The sequence below is a fragment of the Fukomys damarensis genome, unplaced genomic scaffold, assembly GCF_012274545.1.
Source record: "Fukomys damarensis isolate Sample0158 unplaced genomic scaffold, DMR_v1.0_HiC HiC_scaffold_6, whole genome shotgun sequence".
NCBI classification, from domain to species: Eukaryota; Metazoa; Chordata; class Mammalia; order Rodentia; family Bathyergidae; genus Fukomys; species Fukomys damarensis.
The window spans coordinates 32,791,675-32,796,753 of record NW_022900918.1 but is presented as its reverse complement, the minus strand read 5'-3'; the positions used below and the strand labels follow the sequence as shown (position 1 = coordinate 32,796,753).

Genomic DNA, 5,079 nt, shown 5'->3' with positions numbered 1-5,079 from the left:
GCGCGCACACACACACACACACACACACACACACACGCACACACGCCCTCCCTCAGCCTCATTCCACTCTGCACTCTTGTTTCCTTTACTGGCAATCCTTCCCCATGCTACCTATTACCTTCTCATCCGCTGTGTGATTCATTTATGTGCCATCTCCCTCCCCAGCGAGGACGGAAACTCCACAACAGGGGGTTTTTGGTCTGCTCTGGTCAGTACTTCATCCGCACTGTCTAGGACTGAGCTTGGCACTAAGTAAGTGCTCAGTGAATATTTGCAGAATGACTTTCTTATGAAACAGAAGCATATAGCAGAATGTGCCTTTTGTTTTAAAAAAGTCTCTTTCCTTGCTTTATTACGTCATATGGGATAAAAGCATACAGTCTCATACACATACTTAAAACATTGCCTGGTGATTGCCCAGAAGTACTTTGGTTAGCCAACTGCACTGGTTCTCTCTGCACAGAGCATGTCCCCTGAGGCATTCATTCATAGAGGTTTTCATGTTTACATTTAGCAATGAGGCATAAATAGTGATGCTATAATTAAATAACCTGAAGCAGAGTTCTCCTTTGAGGTTACATTTCAACATAAACAACAACAAAAAAAATATTGATAGAAATTTTAATGACCACAGTTCATCTTATACACCAATAAGAGAAGTTTTAAAATTCCTTAAAAGTTATTAACCACTGCATGATTTCAAATGATGACTAAGTAATAGACCACATATACGCATAATATAAAAGCACACATTTTAGACCAGAATCACATGGGTTGTTTTGCAGAATTTTTCTGTTGCTATTTCTATACATATAGACTTCACAAAATACCAAAATGTTATTAGTCACTGACCAGCTTTTCTCTTTTCCTTATTTCATGAAAACATCTGTTCTTTATACTGCCCACAATAATTCAGCTTGACCTTTTTCATACTGTGAATAGATAACTTCTGGAAGTGTTCTTAAGCATATGAAGTTAGAAGTACAAAAAAGATAAAATAAGGTTATAAAGCATTCCTTCATTCCTTCAGCGAACATCACTAATAGTTACTGAGCGCCTGCTATGTGCTCACTGATGTGCTCAGCAGATAAACCATGGAGACCTTCACTTAAGATCATAAATGTCCATCTTGCCTCTCACACAGAAAAGGGCTGAACTCCAGTTCTATAGTACAATCACAGATAAAGAAAAGCCCTGCTACTTTCAACAAAAATAAAATGAAAGTCTCAGAGCTCATGAAATAATTTCACGTGAAACTTCAACAGCACTGGCAGACATTACCTCTTTTTTAAACACTTGACTACTGAATTATCAAAACCAGAATGTGTCAAGTTTGCTAGGACAGCTACTTACACTAGTTGAGTCTCTCACATTTTACTTAATAATAACTATTTCCAAAAGCCGGGCATGGTGGCGCACCCCTGTAATCGCAGCACTTGGGAGGCTGAGGCAGGAGGAACACTATGAGTTCGAGACCAGCCTGAGCTACATAGTGAGTACCAGGTCAGTCTCAACATCATAGTGAGACCCTGTCTCAAAAAACAAAAAAAACCCAAAAACAACGACAAAAAAAATAACTATTTTCAAATTAACTAAAAGCCATGAAATTCTACCCATATGGCCTTACAACAAACTGAACAATTTCTCAACAGTGTTAATCTGTGTTTTTGTTATTTTTGTTGTTCTGATTTGTTTTTGTGCTGCTGGTGATCAAACCCAAGGCTCACACATGCTAGACAACTGAGCAGCACCCAAACCTTCCACCTATGTTTTAAATGAACTAGAATATTACCACCAAATCATACAATCTCTGTATTTCCCCCAAGGAAATATCTTGGTGATCACTTTGTCAATACCTTTATTGCTTATTCTTCAAATTGAAAAATGTTCTTCCCCAGATCTCCAGCGCTTCAGAGCTTAGAAGAACTTAACATCACCAAGAAACTGAAGCTATGTGAGCATTTTTATAGAATCCAGGAACAAAAGGGACTCTGGAGTCATAGCTTTGGTCGTACAAATTCCTACCAAATGATCCAATTCCTTTAGCAGCACTCAACATCACTGTCTGGTTTACACCAGCATCTAAACAAGAAACAGCACGTTCCATTAAAAAAACGACTCCAACTTTCACGAATGACTTTCATCTTCTGATCTGAAAGCGATCTCTGGTAACTTTCTCTTCCTGGCCCTCCTGTTCTCTGGAGGTGGGAAGAGAGACAGAAACCATCCAAACCCTTTCTGTGAGATACTTCCCAAAGGTGCCTAACCGTCTCACTAACTGCTCCTGCTAAGACTGCCCCAGGGTCCTCACCAGGCAGGCACAGTATAAAACGCAGCCCCCAGCACTGACTGGGAATGGCCAGATCAAGTAGCCCCTCTCCAGAGCAGTGTATCTAGTAATTAAGCCTACAAATAAACTGCATCTGACGACAGCCCTGTGATGCTGTTGGTTTAAACTGACACCCACACAAGGCGAGCAGAGTAGGGTGGCCAGTGGAGGTCTTGTTCCCTCATCCCGCCCCCGAGAGCCTGCCCTTCTCTCTAAGGCGCCTCTTCAACTCTCCTCGCCATTTACATCTCCCGGCAGCCACTGAGCGGGTCAGGTGGCCCCTCGAGGTCTATGCACCACCGTAGTCATCGCCACTCACCATAGAAACCTGCTCTTTGTCGTGAGCTGCTGATGATAAGATGCACACTGGGTAAATTGTCCCTGATACCAAGTTTCCAGGTAGATGGCATCGCCAAAACTGACATTTTTTTCCTTTAAAACACTAAAAAACTTATATGTTCACACAGGATATCACTATAAAATCATCAGAAACTATGATTCTTTTTTTCCTTAAACCTTTACTGCTTTAAAGATTTTCTGATATTACTTAAATCCACGCAAAATTTTATAAAGTTCCACAGGTATCAACAGTTCATAAATTCCAAGGGGCTTTTGGATAGTTTTTTTTTTTTAAATTGGTATCAGAAAAATTTCAGTTCCCACTTTTTTTTTTTAAATGCACACGCAAATGTGAGGCTAACCGATCGCTACTATGCTCAGTCACAGGGTGACAGGAAAGAAGGCGACACCATAAAAGGGCGTCTGCACGGCATCTCTTAAAGCAACATGCCAAGCTGCACTGACTTCAGTTCAGGCAAATACTAACTGCTGCTCACAGAGACTGGGACAAGCTGCTGCTATGTGAGTACTAGAATCTGTGCTTTGACAACAGATTCTTTCAGGGCAAACTTTAAGTCTTAGGTTTTAAGGTAAATGGATCAATGTGGGAAGTAGCTATAAACACTTCTAAGAAAAACTGCTATCAATACAGTGTAGATTCTCTGCTTGCTGGCAGGTCTAATTAGTTAGGAAGCAAGGTGAAAGCAATGAATGGGTGATGCCAGAAATACTGCCCCAAAAAGGGCTAACTTTGTGCACTCTGATGTGGAGTCACAATGACAAAAAAACTGTGAAACCAATAGTTCAGGATAATTTAATGTGAAGGGAAAGGACCAAGGTTCTTTAAAATGAAGTGTTTTGCATTTCAACGTGTTTTATATATGATACAAAGCACAGCTTAAAATAAACGTCATCACATTTCACTATGTGGCCATACTTTTACGTATCTGTGTACATAAGTCTTTTCTGTATTTAAGATTGTTTTTCTGGACAGAATCTCACGAATAAAATTCCTAGAGCAAAGGGTATATTGTAGAAAGATTTGAACAGAAAACAGTATTTTTTTTTAACTAAAATATTGTATCAATTTACCCTCCCACCAAAAAAGTCTTGGCTTTACTATCTCTCAGATATTTTAATTCTAAAGGAACTATTAGATGAGCAAAAAAATAAGATCTCTGTTGTTTAGTATTTATTTGATGATCAGAAAGGCTAAATATGCTACCATATTTTTTTCTACAAAATCATGAATTACATGATGTTGTGATTTGCCAGTATTTACATTAAGGTTGAGAATGGTGGTGATGGAAATTCTTGGTAAAATACAAGCCGTGAAGAGATTTCCTCTAAAGATGGGTGTTGTTTTTTTTAGTTAAAGTCTCCAGTTGTTTGGTGTCACTCTGAATGCAATACGTTTAAGAGCAGGGGCTCTGGAATCAGGCTTAGACCTGGGCTCCATTATTTACAAGCTGCACGCTGCTTAACATCTGGCTTTCTTTCCTTCATTTGGAAAATAAAGAACATTTCTATCAAGTCCTTCTAACAATGACTTTCATAGTAATATGAACATTCTGCCTACCGATTTTCTCCCTACCTCTGCCCATTAAACTACCAAAGGATAAATCCAACAGGAAGCTTCCTTGCCCTGCCATCTTTTTCTCAAATTTATTTGAAGGTCTTTTATTTTATGGAATATTTTACATAGGGACTCTGAGTCTATGTGTGTTTATAAACATCTTCCTGTGCTTTCTAGTACTTCAGAGCATGTTCTGTCTCTGGGGGTTAATCATACTTTTGAACCTGTAAGAGCCTACAGCTCCGCAAGGCAATCTCGCTCCCGTTCTCACGTGTCGTGTGGCTGACTGTGGTGAGAATTCCTCTTACATGTTACTTTCGGCGGGCCTCCTAGAGTTTATTAGCACCATGACCAGTCGTTCAATGGAATAAACACTAACTCGGGTCACTCTGTGACTCTTGAGCCTGTACTAAACTGTGGGCGTTTACTAGACAGCTACTGCAGGTAGGTTTGTGAGATAATGTATGAGACAAAGTCATCCTCAGCGCGCCCATCCAAAAAGGAGCCCACCACCTAAGAGAGGAGTGCGTTCACCGGGGAGACCGTTCGCTGCCATGGGGGGGCCCTGAGGTTGGTAATAGGTCCTGGAGGGCGGCAGGCACTGAGGATGTGTAGTAGCCCCCAGTCCATCAGCTTCCCAAGAAGTCTACACAAGATGAGGCAGGCATGTGAAAATCCTCTGCAAACTATGGGGATCGTGTGTGGTATTTTGGAACCACACAAAAAAAAGAACAAATAATATATTTTTAGAGCTGGAGATTAAGCTCAGTGGCATTATGCCTGCCTCACAAGCACAAGGTCCCGAGTTCAATCCCTGGTACCAAAAAAAAAAAAA

General features: G+C 40.4%; 2 protein-coding genes across 6 annotated transcripts in view; one reads left to right on the top strand and one right to left on the bottom strand.

The window, feature by feature from the left end:
• Ubac2 (UBA domain containing 2) overlaps window positions 1-5,079 on the bottom strand; it is a 157,017-nt gene that overhangs the window by 65,857 nt on the left and 86,081 nt on the right. The window lies entirely within an intron of this gene.
• Gpr183 (G protein-coupled receptor 183) overlaps window positions 1-5,079 on the top strand; it is an 85,524-nt gene that overhangs the window by 70,114 nt on the left and 10,331 nt on the right. Inside the window, exon 2 of one of the 2 annotated variants that reach the window (XM_010604594.2) lies at window positions 3,050-3,190. The exons of the other annotated variant lie outside the window; for it this stretch is intronic. The gene's annotated coding sequence lies outside the window, so the exon portion shown is untranslated. The remainder of the gene's footprint in view (window positions 1-3,049; window positions 3,191-5,079) is intronic. 2 annotated transcript variants of the gene reach the window in all.